This window comes from Lissotriton helveticus, chromosome 2_1, assembly GCF_964261635.1.
Source record: "Lissotriton helveticus chromosome 2_1, aLisHel1.1, whole genome shotgun sequence".
In the NCBI taxonomy this organism is placed as follows: Eukaryota; Metazoa; Chordata; class Amphibia; order Caudata; family Salamandridae; genus Lissotriton; species Lissotriton helveticus.
The window spans coordinates 1,608,190,066-1,608,216,288 of record NC_136059.1 but is presented as its reverse complement, the minus strand read 5'-3'; positions in this window follow the sequence as shown (position 1 = coordinate 1,608,216,288).

Below are 26,223 nucleotides of genomic sequence, written 5' to 3'. Positions count from 1 at the left end.
TGCTTGTTGACCCGAGCCCTCCCTCCACCTCCCTCCCGCCTCCCAGCTGCCCCTCCCACCCACGAGAGCTACAGGCCGTCCTCACCCTCACGGAGAGCTGTGACCATCTTGCCTTCAACACGAGTGGTCGCTCCCCTCGCACCCTCCTCACCCGATACTTCTGGTATCGTAGCGCTGTTCTCTGCTTCTGCATTTCGAACCGCTAGCGCGCACCTCTGTGCATTATTGTGCATTAATTGTCATAGCGCTGTGTCTGTGTGTACTTGGCTGTGCATCACCTCATATTGTATTTACTATTAGCATAGCGCTTTTGACTCCGCACTTGTACTTGGCTGTGCATTACCTTAGATTGTGTTTACTATTATCATAGCGCTTTGACTCCGCACTTGAATCCGCTCCCTCATAGCGCCCCATTGCTCCTTGTTTGTTGTTGTTGCTGCCATTTTGCTTGTTGACCCGAGCCCTCCCTCCACCTCACTCCCGCCTCCCAGCTGCCCCTCCCAGCTGCCCCTCCCCCTCCACTATCCATTTATGACAGATGCTTATGCGCGCAGCGGTCGCGCCGAAGGTGCGCCAAAGGTAAGCCCGTCTACGCCCGTCCGCGCCTGGCCCGCGCCCAGCGCCAGTCCCCCTGGTCCTCGCCACACCCAACCCACTAGAACCACATATGATGCCGCATCTCTCCGCTCCCTCAACCCCGGACGCAAACTACAGTGCTGCGTAGCCACCCCAGGACGTACCCACGGCCCATTCGCCTGCCTCTCCTGCAAGTTCAACTGCTTCAGGACCCTCACCAAACCCACTTCCTCCACACACAGCTCCGAACCCAACCGCCTGAAATGCATCCTACTGAACACCCGCTCGATCCACAGAAATGCAACAGAACTCCGGGACCTAATTGACACTGCGTCACCTGACATCACCTTCCTTACTGAAACATGGATGAACGCATCTTCTGCCCCCGACATCGCCATAGCCATACCGGACTCTTACAAGATTATTCGAAAAGACCGCAACAATCAAACTGGAGGAGGCATCGCCATCGTCCACAGAAACACCATCAAAATCACAACCAGCTCTGACGACAATCTTGCAACCGCCGAACATCTCCACTTTCAGATCCACACCGACCCCAGTACCACCCTTAGAGGCACCCTCATTTACAGGCCCCCAGGCACCCGCTCTCAATTCAGCGACGACATCACAGACTTCGTCAGCCCGCACGCCCTCGCCTCCGAGAACTACATTCTTCTAGGAGACCTCAACTACCACCTTGAAAACATACTCGACAACAACACCACCACCCTTCTGGACAACCTGTCCAATCTCGGACTCAAACAACTTGTTGACACCCCCACTCACACAGCCGGACACACGCTCGACCCTATCTTCACCTCCAGCAAGCACATCTCCTTCGATCGCACTACAGCTCTCCACTGGACGGACCACAGCTGTGTTCACTTCAGCTACAAAACCACCCTGACCCACAACCGTCCACAACCCATTCCCCGGAGAAAATGGAACAAAATCACCACCGACCAACTCCTCACATCACTCAACCAAAACCCTCCCACCCTAGCAATGGACCCAGACAAAGTGGCCACCAACCTCAGGCAGTGGATTACCCACAGTGCGGACGAACTAGCACCCCTGAAAAAGCACCAGTTGAAATCATCCAGCAAAAAGGCTCCCTGGTTCAATGATGACCTTAAAAAATCCAAGAAGCTATGCCGCACCCTGGAGAAGAATTGGAGAAAAGACCCAACCTCAGACAACATGGCCTCCCTCAAGACAGCCACCCGCAATCACCACCAACTGATTCGATCCGCCAAGAAATCAGCATTCAAGGACCGTCTCGACAACAATTCTCATAACAGCAAGGAACTCTTCAATATCGTCAAAGAATTCACCAACCCTACCGCATCATCCAACGACATCACTCCCTCCCAAGACCTCTGCGATGCGCTATCCTCCTTCTTCTGCAACAAAATTGCCGACATCCACAACAGCTTCAAGAATACTCCCAGTGTTCAACCCGCCCCACCCCCTTCAGATCCCACTCCTCCAACTAACAACCTCAGCGCCTGGAACCCAATCACCACTGAAGACACCATTCGCCTCATGAACTCAATCCACTCTGGCTCGCCTTCTGACCCCTGTCCCCACCACATCTTCAACAAAGCCGACTCCATCATCGCACCCCAACTCCGCGATGTCATCAACTGCTCTTTCAACTCTGCCACCTTTCCAGAAATCTGGAAACACGCCGAACTCAGCGCCCTTCTGAAAAAACCCACAGCAGACCCCTCAGAATTGAAAAACTACCGACCCATATCCCTCCTCCCTTTCCCGGCCAAAGTCATCGAGAAAGCCGTCAACAGCCAACTCGCCGCCTTCCTTGAATCCAACAACTCCCTGGATCCATCTCAATCTGGATTTCGAGCCAAACACAGCACCGAAACCGCCCTCATTGCAGCGACCGACGACATCCGAGCACTCCTGGACAACGGAGAAACAGTGGCCCTCATTCTACTCGACCTCTCCGCCGCCTTCGACACTGTCTGTCACAGCACCCTCATACAACGCCTCAACAACATCGGCATACAAGGAAAAGCCTTGCACTGGATCATCTCGTTCCTAGCTGGGCGAACTCAGAGAGTCCGACTCCCCCCATTCTACTCAGAGGCCACCGAAGTCATCTGCGGTGTACCTCAAGGTTACTCACTCAGTCCCACCCTCTTCAACGTCTACATGAGTCCTCTCGCCTCTATCGCGCTTCAACACAACCTCAACATCATCTCCTACGCCGACGTCACCCAGCTAATCCTTTCCCTCACCAAAGACCCCAACACCGCCAAAACCAATCTTCACGAAGGTATGAAAGAAGTAGCCGAATGGATGAAACAGAGCCGACTAAAACTCAACTCAGAGAAATCGGAGGTGCCCCTCCTAGGATCCTCCCCCTCAGCTTGGGACGACTCTTGGTGGCCTTCCGCTTTGGGCTCAGCACCAACACCCACAGACCATGCACGTAACCTTGGCTTCATTCTAGACTCCTCTCTCTCAATGTCCAGACAAGTCAACGCCGTCTCATCCTCCTGCTTCAACGTCCTTCGCATTCTCAAAAAGATCTTCCGCTGGATCCCCCTCGAGACAAGAAAGACTGTCACCCATGCACTGGTCACGAGTCGACTAGATTATGGCAACACACTTTACGCCGGAATTACAACAAAATTACAGAAAAACTCCAGCGCATCCAAAACGCGTCTGCGAGACTCATATTAGACATCCCGCGCCAAGAGCACATCACCAGATACCTAAAAAACCTCCACTGGCTTCCCGTCAACAAAAGAATTACTTTCCGCCTTCTTACCCACGCACACAAGGCCCTTTATAATCTAGGACCCGAATGCCTCAACACCCGACTGTCCTTCTACAATCCCCCCCGCCAACTAAGATCATCCAATCAAGCCCTCGCCGCAGTCCCACGCATCCGTAAATCCACCATGGGTGGCAGATCCTTCTCCTTCCTGGCTGCCAAGACCTGGAACTCACTCCCCACCCACCTCCGCCTTACTCAGAACCACATCTCCTTCAGAAAAGAACTGAAAACCTGGCTTTTCGACAAACAATGAACCCCTCCCTCTAGCGCCTTGAGACCCTCTGGGTGAGTAGTGCGCTATACAAATGCCCGAACTTGAACTTGAACTTGAACTAGAACTGGTTTCGACTGGGCAAAGATCCCTCTGCCCTCAGAGGACAAAGGATTTTGGGGTACAAATATTGGGATCCTGATCCCATGAAATTAGATCACATTGGACTAAAAGAAGAAACCTTGACCGAGGAGAGGAACCTGAAGAAACTGAGGAGACACTATTCCCAAGCTGAAGTGCTGCTTGGGGGATTGGCCTGCAGTGGTTGCCTTAATGCCAAAGGAAGGAGAAAGGAACTTTGTGTACTTTGCTTTCAACTTGTGAAGGATCTCCAAGGGCTTCGAAAAGAGCTTGCCTCCTGCTGAAGTCTCAGGGACAACAGACTTTACCGCCCAGCTCCCCAGAGTTCTTTGAAAGTGCCTGCTGCTGTTTTGGGCCTTCTGAGGAACTGTGTGTCGCAAGGAGCTGGAAGCGCAACTCAACGAGAAGAAGCGTGTCGTCATCGCTGTGCCTGCTGTACCAACTCCGAAGGAGGGTGTCGCAGCTGGAACTGTCACACTGCACCACATCGGAGAGAAGCGTGCCGCAACGAAGATGAAGCGTGTCGCCGTCGCTGCTGCTGCTGTCACAATTCCGAAGGAGGGTGTCGCCGCTGTAGCTGTTGTATTGCACCAAATCAAGAGAAAAGTCTCGCAATGAGGTCGGAGCATGTTGCCGCAATGCCGTCGCTGTGCCTGCCGTCACAACTCCGAAGGCGGTTGTCGCCAATGGAACTGTCGCTCCGCACCACATCGAAGAAGAGCACCTTGCATCCCCGAGAAGTGCGCCACCATCGGAGCTGCTGCCGTTGCATCGAAGATGTCGCCGCTGTAGTTGTCGCATCGCTCGGAAGCTTCACGCATCATGGGAGAAGAATGTCGCAGCTGGAGCTGCTGCCGTCGCATCGTCAGGGTTTCGCTGCTGCAGTCCACGCATCGAACCGAGAACTTCTCGCATCCCCTAGTAGCGTGCCACATCTGGAAGATCTTCACGTTTTTTTTTTCTTTGTATCTGAACTTTGCCGCATTTCCCTCTCTGCGACAATGCTTGTCGTGGAAGCGCAATGCAACCTAAGGTACAATGACGCAAATTGTCGCACCTAAGAACTAAACTGAACTAAGCTAAGTATTTTCTTGTCTAACTATCCAAGCCTGCCTCTGCTAGGTTGTGTATTCCTTGTCTGGAGTTTGAGTATGTGCTGGGGGATTCCAGGAGACAGGGTGAGTCCGCCCAGTGGTGAATGTAGAGATCTGCATCTAGGTGGGAGGGAGGAGTTGCACCTGGGACCTGAATAGGACTGTGCCTGCCCCCCACAGTGCTGGCTCCACCCTCTGTGGTGCGATTGATGTCTCTGCCCTGCACTGTGAAAGGAGAGAAGGAATCATGTCAACAAAGTGCTCCAGGGATGTGCTTTCCCTCCACAATGCTGGCTCCACCTCCTGTGGGGCGTCTGATGTTTCTGCCCTGCACTCTGGGCCCGATTCACAGAACTAACTTAAGACAAAATCCTAAACTTACTAAAATTTTGGTATTCACAAAAGGCACTTATTCATTTTGGTATTCACAGAAGGCAATTACTCATTTCGGTATTCACAGAAGTTAGGAGTCCTAACTTTAGGACTCCTAAATGACTTCTGTGAATACCGAAAGTCTTAAAGTTAGGATTTTTCTCAATTTAGTAGGAGTAAAGTTAGGACTCCTAACTTTAGGACTCCTAAATGACTTCTGTGAATACCGAAAGTCTTAAAATTAGGATTTTTCTCAATTTAGTAGTAGTAAAGTTAGGACTCCTAACTTTCAGACTCCTAAATGCCTTCTGTGAATACCGAAAGTCTTAAAATTAGGATTTTTCTCAGTTTAGTAGTAGTAAAGTTAGGACTCCTAACTTTAGGACTCCTAAATGCCTTCTGTGAATACCGAAAGTCTTAAAATTAGGATTTTTCTCAATTTAGTAGTAGTAAAGTTAGGACTCCTAACTTTCAGACTCCTAAATGCCTTCTGTGAATACCGAAAGTCTTAAAATTAGGATTTTTCTCAATTTAGTTGTAGTAAAGTTAGGACTCCTAATTTTCAGACTCCTAAATGCCTTCTGTGAATACCGAATGTCTTAAAATTTGGGTTTTTCTCAACTTTACTACTACTAAACTGAGAAAAATCCTAATTTTAAGACTTTCGGTATTCACAGAAGGCATTTAGGAGTCCTAAAGTTAGGAGTCCTAACTTTACTACTACTAAATTGAGAAAAATCCTAATTTTAAGACTTTCGGTATTCACAGAAGGCATTTAGGAGTCCTAAAGTTAGGACTCCTAACTTCTCTAAATACAGAAATGAGTTAGTGTCTTCTGTGAATACCAAAATGAGTAAGTACCTTCTGTGAATACGAAAATGGTAGTAAGTTTAGGATTTTGTCTTAAGTTAGTTCTGTGAATCGGGCCCAGTGAAAGGAAAGAAGGAGGCATGTAAACAGTGTGCTCCGGAACTGGATTGGACTGGGCAAAGGCCCCTCTGCCCTCAGAGAACAAAGGATTTTGGGGTATAAATATTGGGACCCTGATCCCATGAAATTAGATCACTTTGGACTACAAGAAGAAACTTTACTGAGGAGAGGAACCTGAAGAAACTGAGGAGAGACTATTCCCAAGCTGAAGTGCTGCTTGGGGGATTGGCCTGCAGTGGTTGCCTTACTGCCAAAGGAAGGAGAAAGGAACTTTGTATACTTTACTTTCAACTTGTGAAGGATCTCCAAGGGCTTGGAAAAGAGCTTGCCTCCTGCTGAAGTCTCAGTTCACTTAGTATTTGTTAATATTTTCCTCTCACCCCGTCGGCCCAGTCCGCTCTCTATGTCCATAGCCGCTTTCACTCTTAAGCCTCCCAGCATGCATTTGCCCATTTCGCGTAAAGAATAACACCATTGTGTTACACCATGTCTCTTCTTCCGCGTTCACTTGTTACACCAATGCGGTAAGTTTCAAATGCAATTTACCACCACTTTGGGTTATGTCACTCGTATATGGTCACGCACATGTTTTCTAATCTGCTTTATTTTCATTTTACTGTTTCCGACATGTATGGGGGACACGTTTGTAACTCCACCTATACCGCGATTCCCAGTCACACTTTTGACCACCTCTAGCGTTTTCACCGTCTTCTAGTTTAGTTCACACGTTACAATAGCTTGCCACCTCACGTTTTCACACGCTTTGTTAACCTAGCTTACATAGTCACGCAGCTAATGTCACCATCGCATTATTTCCAAAGCATGCAACTATCCCTCATTTGTTTTGATCCAATTGTGCCCTGCACCTCGTGCTATATCTGTGCATTTTCTTTATCTTTTTCCAGATATTCCCCCTGATGAAGAGCTCTCCCGCTCGAAATGCATTGGGGATTCCTCATTTAAGGATTTGTACCGATTGAATCTTCAAAACATTGCTACGAAGCAATTACTTTATTTTGAACTTCATTTCGCTGATGTATGCAGCCTTCAAAGTTTAAATAGTGGTTAACATTAAACCATTGACTTTCAAATCATTTCTTCAAGCAATTTGTTGTTTAAATTTATTTGACACGCTCTACGCGTACTGGGAGGATACGTGATTCACCTCACACTGTGTGAGGTCCACCAAGTTCAGTCTCTGGGACAACAGACTTCACCCCCCTCCCAGCTCCCCAGAGTTCTTTGGAAGTGCCTGCTGCTGTTTTGGGCCTTCTGAGGAACTGTGTGTCGCAAGGAGCTGGAAGGGTGACTCAACGAGAAGAAGCGTGTTGCCGTCGCTGTGCCTGCCGTCGCAACTCCAAGGGAGAGTGTCGCCACTGGAACTGACTCACTGCACCGCATCGGAGAGAAGCGTGCCGCAACGAAGAGGAAGCGTGTCGCTGCTGCTGCCGTTGCAACTCCGAAGGAGGGTGTCGCCACTGTAGCTGTCGCATTGCACCACATCGAGAAAAGAGTCTCGCAACGAGGTCGGAGCGTGTCGCCATCGCAGTGCCTGCCGTTGCAACTCTGAAGGAGGGTGTCGCCGCTGGAATTGACGCACTGCACCGCATCGAAGAAGAGCACCTCGCATCCCCAAGAAGCACGCCACCGTCGGAGCTGCTGCCATCGCATCGTAGATGTTGCCGCTGTAGTTGTCGCATCGTGCAGAAGCTTCACACATCGTGGGAGAAGAGTGTCACCGCTGGAGCTGCTGCCGTCGCATCGTCAGGGTGTCGCCTCTGCGGTCCACGGATCAACCGAGAACTTCTCGCATCCCTGCGAAGTGTGCCACTTCTGGAAGATCTTCACGTCTTTATTTCTTTGTATCTGAACTTTGCCGCATTTCCCTCTCTGCGACATTGCTTGTTGTGGAAGCGCAACGCAACCTAAGGTACAATGACGCAAAGTGTTGCATCTAAGAACTAAACTGAACTAAGCTAAAATCTACCATCTTAAAGTAACAGTATTGTGTATTGTTGTCGTTTATGGTCTGGTGGTTACTCTATAATAAGTATACTCATTTTTTATATAAAACCTGTGTGTTGTCCATTTATAGTGTTGTCACTGGGTTACTGTAAGTGGTCAGAAATGCTTAACACAACGCTTCTGAGATAAAGCCTGTCTGTTCGTGCCAAGCTACCAAGGGGGTGAGCAGGGGTTATTTAGTAGTGTAATCCCCTTATCCTGACAAGAGGCAAAGGTCCCTATTTGTCACAAGTACCTACCTGTGCCAACTAGAGACCCCCAAATCTAACATTGATGGTCAGCGGTGAGGATTCTGGACATGCATTTGTGACCTATGTACAGTGATTGGTCAACACTACTTAGTGAGTGCAGACCATAACTCAACCACTTACTTTTTGGTAGATTTCTTTTTGGGATTTTCTATTTTTGCCAAGTACTGCCAAGTTTAACCACCATCAGTAAAGCAGCATCCATAGCATCTGTTGATATTTATTGGGAGGACAGAGAGAGATGTAGGATGCATGAAATGGAGCTGACCAAGCTCAAGTTGAGTGGACAACTGGAATTAGAGAATAGGAAATTAGCCCTGGAAGAAAAGAAAATGCAGTTTGAGCATGACTTGATAATGAGGAAGCTTGATATGGAGCTCGAGAGGCTTGAAGCCATGAGTGTCTCAGCCCAGCAAGAGAAATGTGTGTAGCTCAGAGATCGAGCTTTGCTGAGTTGGAGGTGGAATCCAGCTCAGATAGTGGCAGAAAAATGTAATTTCCCAGTGCTGAGGGAGCAGTACATAAACCCAAACATATGGCACCTGCCTTGAAGGAGGGGGTTAACATACACCAGGAGATTCAAGGACATGAGTTATCTCCAGTAGTGCGCAGCGTCCGTGAGGAGAATGGGGTAACTGGCGCAGGGGTTCATGGTCCTAGTGGTGGGAGGGACACTCTACGGACTCTAGATGATAGGTGCAGGGAGAGGGGTTCCCCCAAGGTTGAAGTACTGGTATGTAAGTGTGAATACCGCCCAGAAGAGTGTGGGTTGAATGATAGAGACAGTCAGATACTGTCTTGCCAATCCCAGGAGAGTGGTGTGAAGTATGTGTGCGAGGCAGTGGATGGTGAGGTTAAGGATAGTTTGGTTAACCCTTGTAGGGGGCTGTGTGATCCAATTGTGTGAGATCATATTGTAAGTCCCTGTTTTCCAGAGCTATGCCAACACCTGTTGGAGAGTGAGTTCTCTGACCCCATGGAACTCACATTGGAGGCAGACCTTTTGGTGGATTCCAGAGGGTCTGGAGAGGCATTGGTGAATGACTCTGTGGGGAGTGGCTCAGATATCTTTCAACCCGGAGTGGTGAAAGTGGTGCAGAGTAGCCCAGCTAGGTCCCATTGTAGTGAGAGGGGTGTAGGGGCTCACGTCCTGTCTCAGTGGAGAAGGAGTGAGTGTGGGGCTGCATGTCCCCAGGTGCCCAAAACCCAGTCTCAGAGCCTGGATGGTTCTTTAAGGGAACACCAGGTGGGGAGCCTAGGCTGTCCTGATGGGCCGCCCTTTTAGGGGGATCCCCTAGTGACTGGTCAACTGGGAGTGTCTGTAAGCAAGCCGCCATCAGTTCTGGTGTCTGTCAGTGCCGCTCCTAAGTGGAGGGTGCAGAAGTACAGACTGAGAGATGAGAGGGGGAAAGAGTCCCCAGTGGAGGAACCAGTGGGTCAGGGGCCAGGCAGAAGGGTTGAGTCACTAGTGAGTGACCATGGTGATGGTGATTGTGGAGAAGTGTGGCTCAATGGTTAGAGCGGCAGACCCTGATGCAGAGGTCTGGCCCGGGACCAGGGTTCAATTTCTGCCTCGGCGGGTCTTGGGCTCAATTTCCCCGGACCTGATAATTCTCGCCTCGGTGCCTATTCTAATCATGGGTCCCACCCTCAACTCTGGGCAACGGCTTGCTTAATCTCCACAATGGCCCTAACAGCACTGGGATGCCTGGCTTCACGTTGGGGGTGCCCAGGAGTGAACATTTCACAGGGAAAAGCCAGGAAGGGTTCCACAGCGGTATGAGTACAGCGCCAGGATGCCCCATTGCTGGGGCAGCAGTGCGCTTTACAAGTACACATTCATTCATTCATTCATTCATACCACTTCTGTCCAGGGGGATCTTCACACACTGTCAGGTGGATAGGGGTCGGGAGATCTGCACCAGCGAGACTATCACACAACACATGAGTTATGTGTTACCCTCAGGAGGAGCATGCGTGCTTCCAAGGAAGTCCTGGTTTGCCAGGCAAGTGTTCAACTGCAGGGGTTGGTCCCTGGGTTGTGAAGCCGGGTTCAGGTGTTGTCTGACCTGGAGGAAGGGGTGACTGTAATCAGTGTCCTGACCGATGTAGCTTCTAGGGGTACCACTCTAGGTGGGAAGGTACAGAACTCTGGAAGGGGTTGCAGAGGAAGGGAGTCCTCGCCTCTGACCCCAGTGCAGCCTGAGGGTTTAGACTCTAGGTTGGAGGGCCAGGTTCAGGGTGTCCCCCCTGACCTGGTAGCCCAGTTGCAGGATAGAACCCCTGAACTGGTGGGCGGAATGTGCAGGACACCTGCTACAGGCACCCTGACAATTCTGGAAGGGGGTACCGCTCCAGGTGGGAGGGTACAGAGCCCCAAGGAGGAGAACCGGGTGTGGGAGAGGCCACCCCAGTCTCTGGTCCAGCCACCGGGTACAGGCCTGGGGCTGGTAGGTCAGTGTCAGGATGTTATACCTGACCTGACAGGAGGGAGAATGGACAAAGGGTGGCAAGCACCTGGGGCTACTGCCCCTGGCTCTCTGATGCCATGGACGTTTGAGAGCCCTGAGAGGCATAAAGCCTGGGTCTCATCACTGGCTACTCTCAGTGGCCACTGTGGCTTGCTGTCTGTCTGTTGGGACGCACCTGTGACAAGTAAAGGTTAGATGCTACACAGATAGTGTCCACAGGTGAGGAGAAGGGTTCCCCATGTATTAGCTTGGTGGGCCCTGAGAGTATGGACAGAGGAATTGAAATGGGTTCAGATTGGCGTAGAACTGGAATATGCCCCTGCTGTTGCATGCCAGGTCAATGTTCTATATCCCAAAGCAGGGAAGCCCTTCAAGGTAGTGATTGTTCTACCCTGCGTTTTGGCTGGAAGGGGGCTGTGTTGGACATGGCCCTATTTTGCAGGGTCATACCTGAACTTTTTGCCTTCCTCCTATATTTTTCCTGACCTGTTGTTGGCTATTTTATGACTCTGGGCACTTTACCACTGCTGATCAGTGCTAAAGTGCATATGCTCTCCCTATTATAAATTAATGTATGAATTTGTGATCCCATGATTGGCTGGTTTGGTTTACTTGTCAGACCCTAGTACAGTGCACCAGGAGTGCCCAGGGCTTGGAAACCAAATGCTTCTAGTGGGCTTGCAGCACTGGTTGTGCCACCCACAGAAGCAGCCTGTAAAAGTATGTCTAAGGTTTGCCATTGCAGAGCCTGTGTGCAGTCTGGTACTGTCATGCTGACTGGGCAGTGCACCCACTTGCCAGTCCCTAACCTTCCCTTTTCTTCATATCAGACACCCCAATGGTAGGCCCAACGGCAGGGTGCATTGTAAGTATAAGGTAGGACATGCCCTGGTGTGTATGGCATGTCCTAATAGTGAATTACAGCCATTTTCATTTTTCACTATTTCAAGGCTACCTGTTCTCCATAGGCCAGAATGGGTTGTTAGATTATTACATTTTATAATCCTAACTTACTCAGAGAACATGGTAGAAATTCGAGTTTAGTATGCCTGAACTCAGAATGATAAAATACATATTTTAGTGATGTTGGTTTTAACATTCTGTGTTTGAAAATACCACTTTTAGAAAGTAGGTATTTTCTTGTCTAACTATTCAGGCCTGCCTCTGCTAGGTTGTGTATTCCTTATCTGGAGTTTGAGTGACAGTGGTGCTAGGGGATTCCACGAGACAGGGTGAGTCCGCCCAGTGGTGAATAGAGAGATCTGCATCTAGACGGAAGTTGCACCTGGGACCTGAATAGGACTGTGCCTGCCCCCCACAGTGCTGGTTCCACCCCCTGTGGTGCGTTTGATGTCTCTGCCCTGCACTGTGAAAGGAGAGAAGGAATCATGTCAACAGAGTGCTCCAGGGCTGTGCCTTTCCTCCACAATGCTGGCTCCTCCGCCTGTGGGGAGCGTCTGATGTCTCTGCCCTGCACTGTGAAAGAAGAGGAGGAATCATGTCAACAAAGTGCACCAGGCCTGTGCTTTCCCTCCACAATGCTGGCTCCACCTCATGTGGGGCGTCTGATGTTTCTGCCATGCATTGTGAAAAGAAAGAAGGAGGCATGTAAACAGTGTGCTCCAGAACTGGTTTTGACCGGGCAAAGATCCCTCTGCCCTCAGAGGACAAAGGATTTTGGGGTACAAATATTGGGATCCTGATCCCATGAAATTAGATCACATTGGCCTAAAAGAAGAAACCTTGACCGAGGAGAGGAACCTGAAGAAACTGAGGAGACACTATTCCCAAGCTGAAGTGCTGCTTGGGGGATTGGCCTGCAGTGGTTGCCTTAATGCCAAAGGAAGGAGAAAGGAACTTTGTGTACTTTGCTTTCAACTTGTGAAGGATCTCCAAGGGCTTGGAAAAGAGCTTGCCTCCTGCTGAAGTCTCAGGGACAACAGACTTTACCGCCCAGCTCCCCAGAGTTCTTTGAAAGTGCCTGCTGCTGTTTTGGGCCTTCTGAGGAACTGTGTGTCGCAAGGAGCTGGAAGCGCGACTCAACGAGAAGAAGCGTGTCGTCATCGCTGTGCCTGCTGTACCAACTCCGAAGGAGGGTGTCGCAGCTGGAACTGTCACACTGCACCACATCGGAGAGAAGCTGGCCGCAACGAAGATGAAGCGTGTCGCCGTCGCTGCTGCTGCTGTCACAATTCCGAAGGAGGGTGTCGCCGCTGTAGCTGTTGTATTGCACCACATCAAGAGAAAAGTCTCGCAATGAGGTCGGAGCGTGTTGCCGTCGATGTGCCTACCGTCACAACTCCGAAGGCGGTTGTCGCCACTGGAACTGTCGCTCTGCACCACATCGAAGAAGAGCACCTTGCATCCCCGAGAAGTGCGCCACCATCGGAGCTGCTGCCGTCGCATCGAAGATGTCACCGCTGTAGTTGTCGCATCACTCGGAAGCTTCACGCATCATGGGAGAAGAATCTCGCAGCTGGAGCTGCTGCCGTCGCATCGTCAGGGTTTCGCTGCTGCAGTCCACGCATCGAACCGAGAACTTCTCGCATCCCCGAGTAGCGTGCCACATCTGGAAGATCTTCACGTTTTTTTTTCTTTGTATCTGAACTTTGCCGCATTTCCCTCTCTGCGACAATGCTTGTCGTGGAAGCGCAATGCAACCTAAGGTACAATGACGCAAAGTGTCGCACCTAAGAACTAAACTGAACTAAGCTAAAATCTACCATCTAAAAGTAACAGTATTGTGTATTTTTGTCGTTTATGGTCTTGTGGTAACTCTATATAAAGTATACTTATTTTTATATAAAACCTGTGTGGTGTCCATTTGTAGTGCTGTCACTAGGTTACTGTATATGGTCACAAATGCATAACAAAACGCCTCTGAGAAAAAGCCTGTCTGCTCATGCCAAGCTACCAAGGGGGTGAGCAGGGGTTATTTTAGTTGTGCAATCCCCTTATCCTGACAAGAGGCAAGGGTCCCTATTTGTCACAAGTACCTACCTGTGCCAACTAGAGACGCCCAAATCTAACATCAAGACACCCAATACCGCAGGCCCACGAGACAACATCAATAGCAGAAGAATACCTCAATTTCGTACTGAAGCAAAAAAAAACAGCACCGATAACACTAGCGGAGCTAGCAAGAGAGACCAAGAAAGATGCCACGCTGCAAATAGCCATGGCAATAAAATGAAGGCAGAGATGGAGGCACATTAACAATAATTGCACCTGGGGAGCAGGAGTATGCAAGGAAGAAGTGATAGCTCTAAAGAAGATCCATGAAGAACAGTCCGAGACAGACACAGGAATAATGATGAGAGGGACAAGAATCGTGATACCAAGCTCACTCAGGAGGCAACTGGTAAATCGGGCTCACGAGTCACACCGAGGCGTAGTAGCAATAAAGAAGGTGCTACGAGGGAAAGTATGGTTCCCTGACCTAGATCGCATGGTAGAAGACACCATAGCGACATGCCACCTCTGTCAAGTGACAGGACCGCCGGCTAGGCATGAACCATTACAAATGTCAGAACTACCAAGAGCGGTGTGGACAATATTAGCAGCAGATTTCTCTGGGCCCCTGGACACAGGCAACTACCTGCTTGTGGTCATCGATGAATACTCACGGTTTCCAATAGTATGACACGTCCCATCGACATCAGCAACAGCAACCCTACCCATGTTAAATGACAATATTTGCAGCATAGGGTTCACCAGAAACACTAAAAACAGACAATGGTCCTCCATTCTCAGGAGAATACTTCCGCAGGTTCATGGCCTATCTAGGGATAAACCACAGGAAGATAACGCTGCTGTGGCCTCAAGCGAATGGAATGGTGGAGAGGTTCATGGGGAACATCAAAAAGACAGTTCAAGGGACAAAGCTAGTGCAGATATCACTTAGCCAAGCTCTGTGCCAGGTAGTACTTGACTACAGAAACACACCCTATAACTCCACAGGAAGATGCCCAGCAGAGCTAGTACTGGGAAGAACAAGTAGAACGAGGCTACCACAAATAGAAGTAGCTATGGCGCCAGATCATAGCAGTATTGCAGCAAAAGACAGAGAGGCGAAAGAATAAATGAAAAAACATGCAGACGCCAAGCGACACGCCAGCTCGTCAGACCTAAAGGAAGGAGACGCGGTGGTAGTGCGTCAGCCACAACAATGGAAATCTGACAGCATGTTCTCCAAAGACTCGCTAATAGTAACAAAAGTGAACGGACCAATGATCACGGCAGAGTCAGAACATTAGAGGATAACACGGGACAATTCACATTTCAAAGAACCAAAAGAGATGAAAGGGGAAGACCAGGATAAGGAAACAGCAGAACAAGAAGAGCAGGAGCATAACAGGAAGGAAAGAAACAATGGTGAGGGACCAGCAGAAGAGCAACAGACAGAGGCCGGCCCGAAAAGAACATGCAGACGTCCAAAAAGACAAATAGAAGAAATGAGATGATGGGAGGCACACCAACCTGTGCCCGGGCAGACTTGCATCTATCTCCATCTTCACAGCTAAGTGTTTCACTTTTCTCGTCACTTCTTTGGGACAAAGAAGGGAGATGTAGTGACCTGGGGGCAGGGCACTAGGACCCTGCAAGAGACTATGAGGACACTGAGGGAACCGGACACCACATCCGGTCAAGGGTGTGGGAGGGGGCATTGCAGAGCGAGGGGAAGCATGGGCAGACGTGCGTCGGCACAGCGCAGTGTACTGTATACTAATAAAGCATGGAAGATTCTTATTTGTCTCCCAAGTGTCTGTGGGGCTAAAGACACGACAGACACAACGTCCTGCATAGCACTGCTTTGCATTACTTTAGAGCTACTTTACAGTGCAAAATGAAGTTTTGATCGGGAAAGTAAACACCAGTTTTAAACTTTGCCCGGGTTTGTGCACTTTTGTGATAGAAACCTGGCACAAAGTGTTAGTACATCTAGCCATTAGTGTCTTACATATTCAGCAAACCACTCAGAAGAAATGGAATGAACCAACAATGTAGGTCGATACAACGGCTCTTCCACAATCTAAAATCTGTTAACTTTTTGGGTTTCGCCTGCCGAAGGCTGCGCTCTGCGCAGCTCTTCAGCGCAGGTGAAATCCTATGTCGTCAATAAGGACTCCTGGAACGTCCCCCGGCTCTCATTGGTTAGCTCCATAAATGGAGGCTAGCCATTGGGTGCCGGATCTGTCCATCAAGGCTGGACCAGATTCGGGGGCGTTCCGGAGATTTTTTCCCAGGGCGGAGTTACGTTTTTTGCCGTTCCCTCCCCTTTCACTGAAAGTGAATTCAGATGCGCTGTCCATTCCCGCCCCCTCCGTGTGCCTTTCCGCCCCCCCCCTCGCTGTCCTGTGCACGTTTCCCGCCGTCCGTGTCCTCTCCCGCCCCCTACCGCCGTCCGTGTCCTCTCCCGCCCCCTCCCGCCGTCCGTGTCCTCTCCCGCCCCCTCCCGCCGTCCGTGTCCTCTCCCGCCCCCTCCCGCCGTCCGTGTCCACTCCCGCCCCCTCCCGCCGTCCGTGCTTGTTGTCTTTTGTTTCCTCCCTCAGAGCTCCGTCCAATTACTTGTATCTTTATACTTCTGTGTCCACTCCCGCCCCCTCCCGCCCCCCGTGTCCACTCCCGCCCCCTCCCGCCGTCCGTGTCCACTCCCGCCCCCTCCCGCCCCCTGTGTCCTCGTAGGTGCTTGCCGGCCGCAGTGACGGATCTCTGCATAGGTCTACAGGCGCCGCTCGTGCAGATGGATCTCAGTGTGGTCGGATCTCTGCATGGATCTACAGGCGCAGGTCGGGCAGAGGGATCTCAGGTTGGACGGATCTCTGCATAGATCTACAGGCGCCGCTCGCGCAGACGGATCTCCGTCCGCTCCGCGTGCCCTGGCAGGCCGCGCCGTGGAGTGGCAGGGGCGGGCAGCCATGTGCCACTCCAGCAGTCATTCTGCATTCATACAAATTGACATATTTCTGCTCGGCTGATCAGGCCGGCGCGCGGCTATAATCTGGATCTATCCCCCCCCCTCTCAGCTCCCACCCCTCCCCCGCCCACCAGTTTATCATCCACTCAACGTCCCCTCAGCAGCAGCTGTGCGAGGAGCACCCCCGCCACTTATAATGGGATGTCCGCCTCCTGCAGAGACTGGGCGCGAGGGAAAGCGGGGTGCGGATTATAAATGGGTTCAGGGGCGTAGCTGTAATGCGTGCAGCAGGTGCAGTGACACCCGGGCCCAGGCGTGCGAGGGACCCAGTGCATTTCAAGTATGCCTCTCTAAGGGGGCGCGGGAAGGGGATGCTATCCCTGCTGGCATTGGGATTCAGGACACGCTTGCTACACCACTCACTGGATTGCTGGGGTGATGCCACCCCCGGGACATTTTCTACACGAGGCTGCCCCCTACACATACAGTGAGCCTGCAGGGCTCAGGGTGGCACCACAGGGCGGGCTCTCGCCAGCTGTTGCAGGCCGCGCGAATCTGAAAACCGCTGTGCGGTGTCCCAGCTGCTCTCCTCAGCCTGTACTTGCCGGCTGCGCCTATATTAACGTGCCTATACGCGCCTCTGTGCGCCGAAATGTTATCTTTCCCGCGCAGTCAGCCATTTCTGCTTAGGTTTCACTATTAATAGTTCAGCAGTACAGTATTTGGGATCAGCTGTGAAGGGAATCCTGTCTTAAATTAAGCCCTGCCTCCTCATTGGATAACAAGAGCGCTGCTGGGTGGTGATTATAATATCACATTCCACATACAGCGCTATGAGGCTGTAGGCCTTCAGTAAGCGCTCTGTATGGGGTGACTTACACCCTACTGCACGTAATGAAAACACTGCAAGACACTGTGGAGCTCCATAACCGAGTAGGGTCATAGGGCAGACACTCGCATGACTCCTAATGTTCACTCTACGCACAATGGGGGGTACTTTGCTTCATATAATAGATAGTCGTGTGATGAGCTCCTATCCTTTCCCTACATTTCTACATTTGTAGGGACATTTAAACTCACGAGCTGTTTCTATGTATAAACAAATCTGGAAGTCAATTACACAGAAACTAGGTACTGAGCATGTTTTTGTCAATGATTTCTACATCTGGACACAATATCTGCACGTGTTTTGCAGCTGTTTTGGTCCCGTTACTAAACCATCCACACTTTAACAAAGGCGAAACCATTGCATTGTAAATGCTTGTTTATAAAAGGTGATACTCATTCTCAAACTTAGATGATAATTTGACCCATTACTTGTTAGGTTCAAACCATTTTAGAGAGGCAGAACCATCCACTGTACTTTAATTAGAGTCTGGAGAATAAACTTGAACATTGATGTCTGTGTCAAAACAATCATGACATTTTTTTTACGTGGGAATGTTTATAAGCCTTATTACTTATATCAAGGCCACAAGGTCTAAAATCTAGAATGACACCAGAATCAAGGCATAGAGAAAACTGCCAATCATGAGGCCTTCTCCAGCAGGAATGACCATAAGGGGCACTTTCGCATTAAGTTTTATTTTAGAGGTACGTTTAAGAGATGAATGTTTAGAGGAAATGTTTAAAGGAGCTTGCACCCTGACTCTCAGAAGAAATAACCTGGGACTTACTGCCTAAAGTACTAACCCGAAAGGCATCCTGACCGGGAATAAGCCTTTCTTGACAGCGGATTGGCTGTTTTGCAACAAAATATAGGACAGCTGATTAAAGTGCAGTATAAACTGTCTAATACCAATGATATGAGTGAGAAATTATGCAAGAAGAGGAGCACTTATCCTGCTGTCATTAGGCAACAAGGAAGGGGAGTGAGGACATATTAGAGGAGACTTTGTGGTGTGTTTGGATGAGTCACAGTTGTTGATAACCTCACTGTGTAGTTCATGAAGCAAAGACTCACAGTACATGTAGGTTTTTTACTGTGTATATGACTTTGTTTGTGTTAAATCTATTTTGCTGCTGTTGAGAATAAATACAGGGAAGACAGCGCAATTTCACCCTCCTGTATAGTATTACATTTAAATCGGAGACTTTAGATTAGATAGGAATGAGATAACTCAGGATAAATAAAGACAATTTGCCCTGAGAGGCAACCACATTTGCAGTGATCTTTAGGCAGTGTCTGGAATGGAATCTAAAAAAAAGTTCTTGCGTAAGCACAAAGCAGTCATTTAAGCGTGAAAGCAGAGATGAAACCAGAAAACAAGTGCTGAGTGCCCTGTTACAGACCAGGGAAAAAGTCCTATTAAAGATTAAAGACATTCCTTATCTTCTATTAATTTACAAGCTACCTTACTCTGCGCTCAACCTGAAAGAATTACAAGAGTAGAAGATATCAAAAGTTAATTAAACAAAAGTAGATTCTTGCAACAAGATGTGTGACGATTAATCTAACGGGCAGTGTGTGCTGCTGTGCGTCTTCTTTTAATTTATTTTTTACAGTTGTTATTGTTTAGATTTTGGAAGTTTTTTTCAATTCAGTCCAATACATTCTAGGCAATATTGTTCTGAGCCATGTTTTCTCTAGGGTGTATTACTCTCTGCCTTAGCAAGAACATGATTTAAGGCATTCCCTCTTTTTTACCTGCACTATTTCTCTGTTGCTGGCAATTGACTGCAGTAATTGGGTTGAAGAGGAAAGATGAATTGTTGCTGATGTGTTTTGTCAGTCTCGGGAGTTTGCTAAACTAGTATACCATTAATGCTCTTCGTGGTCTATGTTGTGCCTCTGCTATTAATTAATGTTTTTAAAGCAATTAAAGAACAGTTAGTGGACTGAAGGCAGGTCATTTATAACAGGACTTGAACATTACTGTCATCAGCTGCTTGGTGAGCTAAATTTCCATTTAAGTATCAGTCCTCAGTACCTCCCCAGGGACTTGGGATAGAAGCCTGGGGTGCAAGGCAACCAGCATGTCTCCTGAATGACCCATTTTACTTTCATAGGCCAGCACTTTGTATTTCAAGTCTGTCCCTGAAGACCATGGGCCTCATTTATGAAAAGTGACGCATCGCTGCGTGAAAACAGCGATGCATCACTTTTCACAGCTCACTCCTTGCGACACCAATGATGCGTCATATTTAATGTATGACGCATCATGTCGCAAGGAGTTACAGATACGTCAGTATTTCTGACGTATCTGTAAGCGCAAAAGTGACGCATTGCTGGAGTGTGTCACAAAAGTGGCGCAACTCCAGCAATGCGCCCTTTCACATGGGGCAAGCCCCATGTGAAAGGGCCTGCGTCAGTCTTACGCCTGCTGTGAGGCAGGCGCAAGATTTTGACGCAACGGCGTCCTAAAAGTGACGCAGTGAAATCTCATAGATTTCACTGCGTCACTTCTACCACCATTCCTTGCGTCAATACGCCCCCCCTTGCATACCTTATACCTGGCGCAGGTATAATGTGGCGCAGGGGTTTACAAAGTGACGCATCTACCTAGATGCGTCACTTTGTAAATATGGTACAACAAGGCACATTATTTACGCTGCTGGTGCGTCACAAAAAGTGACGCACCAGCGGCGTAAAAGTGACGCATGGCCTCATAAATGAGGCCCCACATGTTTTCCTATTGGAGTAGGAAAGCATAGGGATGGTAGGTGCCAATGAGTGTGCTTTAAAGTGATTCATTGCAATGTGTGCTGCAGAGTCTGACAATGTTGAGCGGATTTTCAGCAGTTTTATTACACTACAGAAAGAGATAACACGCTGTCAGCGCCAAGAAACCATAGGTGTACGTGCGCTTCATACGTTCTATTTTTCATTTCACCGTCAGTAATACTGGACACAGAGCTGGGAAGTGTCATTTCAACAAACGCCAGCCAAAGAAACTTACACTCATAACATTTATGCTGGGCCGGTGTAAATGAATGTGGCCCAAAGCATGCTATTCCTACATTGTTAACCGCTCATTCACATATTTATTCTTACAGTGCACAGGCCATATGCCAGGTTTTCACCACAGTAGAGTGAAACTGATGTGGGAAACTCTACTGCTTCGCAGATTGCCCTTTAAACAGACCGTGTACACGTCTGGCAAAGAGGTCTTCCTATCTAACTGGATAGCACTGCTTGCATTAAACCCATAGTAGCCTGGTGTGGTTAAATATATCTTTGGGACTGATACACACGAGACAGCAGAATGTCATAATCAATGTATGCAGGTCCACTCCGAGAAACATGCTATTTGGTACCATTGTTGAGTGAGCAGAGGGACATTATGACCCAATCTAGGCTTCGAGTCCTGTTAATCATAGCCTCTCCACACTCTCCCTAATGTTAACAATATTCATAAATCTCTAAAACTGTGTAAATAAAGATGCTCCTTTTTATTTCTGCTCAAAAATTGGAAAACAACTTACATACATGGCTTAATACATATGTTCATGGTTTAATTGTACTGTGAAGGGGCACATGCACTTTCTAGTTACATACTAGCGCCATTAACATGAGCATTATTTAAATACACTTTTCAGTTACTTCAGTATTGGACGTGAAATGTAAACCAAGCATTTCTTCTTGAAAATATAGAAGCATTTTAATAAAAGATAAGACATCTTAATATATCGGTCTGTTCACAAGAATTTATGTTTTTTCAGGAGGCATCTTACGGAAGCAGCAGCCTAATGTCCAATTCATACACAGAAAAAAATAGAAATAAGCCGACTCCAGCCATAGGTTTATGACCTTCTGAGGATTCACAAATTCAAAACAAGTTACTCATATTAGGACTGACTCTGTTCAATTACAGCTGATCTTCATTGTGAATTGTTAATGACTTAGGTAGCAGATTGTAGCTCACTACGGCCTTACCATTTGCCTAATTGCCAGATTTACCTGCAGACCGAACTTGGCAACATTTTGTAGCACAAATTCTCTCTGCAAATGAATGACTAAAACAAGCAGCTTTCTCCTTTTTCAAATTCCATGAAATTGTTTCCCCTACTCCCGCTCACCATCATGCACCTACGGTAAAAGCAATTTAACAGTGGTCATGTTTTAGGTTTCACAAACACACAGCTTTTAGCTGTCTATTGTCAAAGGCCTATTGTGAACAACTGGCTTTGGTTTATCACATTGCTTACATTATTGAGCTTTCTCGTCAATCTAATTTGCTTGCTTCTTATTTGATGGTTTTCATTCTTCTTGTTGTTATTGTCCCTCATCAGGAGCACAACCTCTTTGCCATCCTTTTGACTGAATGGCATTCATCCTTCTACTGCTTTTCGTTCAAGGAATTAATTTTTTCCTTTTCATTTAGCACTCCATGGGGGGAACGACCTTTACATCGCAACTTTTACAACGAAGTACCATTACAACGCAACTTTTACCCCGCAGGTGCCTTTACAACGCATTCCTTTACAACACATGGCATTACAACGTAGGTGCTTTTACAACGCATGCCATTACAACGTAAGTATAGGTAAGGTAAGTATTTAATTTTAGTATGGTTTTTTTAGTTTTATAAATTAATGTATTTTAAATAATTATAACATTTTTTATAATATTTTTTTAAATTATAATTTATAATTTAATTTTTTTAATTATTTTTTTATTAGAATTATTTTACAATAGTAATTTTTACCCCTACACTATCCAACACTTACCCTACTATTACACCCCCCCGGAGTTAGAATAGTAATTTTTACCCCTACACTATCCAACACTTACCCTACTATTACACCCCCCCCCCCGGAGTTAGAATAGTAATTTTTATCCCTAGACTATCCAACACTTACCCTAATATTACACACCCCCTGAGTTGGAATAGTAATTTTTACCCCTACACTATCCATCACGTACCCTACTATTACACCCCCCCGGAGTTAGAATAGGAATTTTTACCCCTACACTATCCAACACTTACCCTACTATTACACCCCCCCGGAGTTAGAATAGTAATTTTTACCCCTACACTATCCAACACTTACCCTACTATTACACTCCCCCGGAGTTAGAATAGTAATTTTTACCCCTACACTATCCAACACTTACCCTACTATTACACCCCCCCCCCGGAGTTAGAATAGTAATTTTTACCCCTACACTATCCAACACTTACCCTACTATTACACCCCCCCGGAGTTAGAATAGTAATTTTTACCCCTACACTATCCAACACTTACCCTACTATTACACCCCCCCCCCCGGAGTTAGAATAGCAATTTTTACCCCTACACTATCAAACACTTACCCTACTATTACACCCCCTCGGAGTTAGAATATAAATTTTTACCCCTACACTATCCAACATTTACCCTACTATTACACCCCCACCCGGAGTTAGAATAGTAATTTTTACCCCTACACTATCCATCACTTACCCTACTATTACACCCCCCGGAGTTAGAATAGGAATTTTTACCCCTACACTATCCAACACTTACCCTACTATTACACCCTCCCGGAGTTAGAATAGTAATTTTTACCCCTACACTATCCAACACTTACCCTACTATTACACCCCCCCGGAGTTAGAATAGTAATTTTTACCCCTACACTATCCAACACTTACCCTCCTATTCCCCCCACCCGGAGTTAGAATAGTAATTTTTACCCCTACACTATCCAACACTTACCCTACTATTACACCCTCCAGGAGATAGAATAGTAATTTTTACCCCTACACTATCCAACACTTACCCTACTATTACACCCCCCCGGAGTTAGAATAGTAATTTTTACCCCTACACTAGCCATCACTTACCCTACTATTACACCCCCCCCCGGAGTTAGAATAGCAATTTTTACCCCTACACTATCAAACACTTACTCTACTATTACACCCCCTCAGAGTTAGAATAGTAATTTTTACCCCTACACTATCCAACATTTACCCTACTATTACACCACCCCCGGAGTTAGAATAGTAATTTTTACCCCTACACTATCCATCACTTACCCTACTATTACACCCCCCCGGAGTTAGAATAGTAATTTTTAACCCTACACTATCCTACACTTACCCTACTATTACACCCTCCCGGAGTTAGAATAGTAATTTTTACCCCTACACTATCCAACACTTACCCTACTATTACACCCCCCCCCCCCCCGGAGTTAGAATAGCAATTTTTACCCCTACACTATCCAACACTTACCCTCCTATTCCCCCCACCCAGAGTTAGAATAGTAATTTTTACCCCTACACTATCCAACACTTACCCTACTAATACACCCTCCAGGAGATAGAATAGTAATTTTTACCCCTACACTATCCAACACTTACCCTACTATTACACCCCCCCGGAGTTAGAATAGTAATTTTTACCCCTACACTAGCCATCACTTACCCTACTATTATACACACAAAGAGTTAACATTATTAAATAAAAAATATATTTAAAAAATAAAAATTAATTACAATTATTTATTGAATAATTTTTGTAATTTAATTAAAATGTAATTAATTATAAAAAAAATTATATACTTACCTATACTTACGTTGCAATGGCATGCGTTGTAAAAGCACCTATGTTGTAATGCCATGTGTTGTAATGGAATGCGTTGTAATGGTACCTGCGGCGTAAAAGTTGCGTTGTAATGGCATGCGTTGTTATTGCATGCGTTGTAACGTCATACATCCCTCCATGGGAGTGCATGTGTTTTCTTCTTCCCTGCTTCATGTGCGACTTTTCCCCTCAAATCTCTTTCCTTGTCTCTGCATGTCACTCCTCCATTCTAGCTGGTCAGTTCCATACCCAACATCTCCCTGTCCAGATTTTTGTCATAACAAAGCTCAAGCTCCCCCATCGCACCCGCCCCCCCACCCACACGCCTTCCCCTCGATGCTTCTTGCCCCACCGCTCTGGTCTTGACTGATCCCTGTCCAACTCCTCCATTGCATCTGTAATGTTCTTCCAACCCTGCCCATCATGCCTGTTTTTTTTTTTTTTAAAGGATTTGGATTTAGTTTTCAGAGCTCAGCATCTGCGACTTGCTACCGGGCTGCTGTTTTCTCTTTAATACACTTTCATGCTTTTTTAAAAACGTATTGCACTAAGATTGGTGTCAGACATCTTGGAACCAACAATTAAAGTTAAACAAAGAGAAAAAGTGACCACTGCATTATGATGCATGTCTGCACATGTGTGGTAACACATGTAGATGTAGATGTCATCACTCTGCTGCATAGATTTTTGTCATTAACAAACATGCATTTTTTTTCCTTCTGGCACTGGCAAAATTAATTGGCAAATCCAAAAGGTTAAATAACGGCACTGTGCAGTTTTTTGTATTTGCTTATACTGAACAGCATCAACAAAAAAAGTTGGCATAACCAAAAGTTGAGACCTATTGAGTTTGCTGTTACTTGTTTGCTATAGTGGAGGATGCGGCTGTTTGTGTAATGTGGGTTTATACTTCCTCAGAAGGCACATTTTAAGGTTTCACATCTTTAACCGAATGGATGGTCATTTATCAAGCAGAGTCCTATAGGCAAGCTTAAAAAATAAATCAAAGAACAACGCGCAATAAATACATTACTCTTTGTAGATCACAATAAAGATAGGCTGGACATTTTCGGCTTTTTAGAAACATATGGAATCTTAATCTTCAACCCACTCTACAAGCATCCATAATTGCTTTTTCACAGTCTATAACTAGGTATTTCACAAACCTTATTAACATGAACTTTTAACTGCAATTTGCATTTAATAGGCATTTCTTTTGTCATGGGTAGCAAAACGAAACACGAAAAGTACATGCAATTTGTGCCCAAGACACTGAAATTTACAGAGGGGTTCGGAGTGATATTCACGTGAATAGTATCGCCATCCAAAGTTCTAATTCTTCTAGGCACTCAGTTGCTAGTTCGTGTTTGATCTTGCGTATTTTCAATCTCAGTGCCACCCACGGCCCTGTAGATAATTCACATTACCCAAAGTGCTAACTGTCACAGCAGTATAGCACTGCAGAGCTCAAAATGGCTGCCCCTTGTTCATTTGTAAGGTCCGGGTGTTGTTTGGGTTTAGCTGTGCGTTTTTTCTGTGAGCCCGGACATGCACTCTCGCTGTGTAAGGGCTTAAAATAATTTCAACAAATAATCCATTCATTATGAAATAAGTGACAGGTGGACGGATACATCAAACCGACATGAAAAATGGCAAGTTAGAATGACGGAAAGTCAACAGCTTGAAAGCAGGTTCTCATTTGAAACACGACTCCTTTGAATCGAGTCCGACACCTAAGTCTGTTCTATGACACATGGAAGGTGAGGAAGAGTGTAACAGCATATGTATACTTGTTTTTTAAGTATTTTTTTTTATTACGTTGCAAAACTATCTCATGGTCCAGTGTAGCAGCACGCCTCCTCTACAGGGTCCGACCAGTCCCTTGGAGCTGTATTGACAGTGTTGACCTGGCCTCAA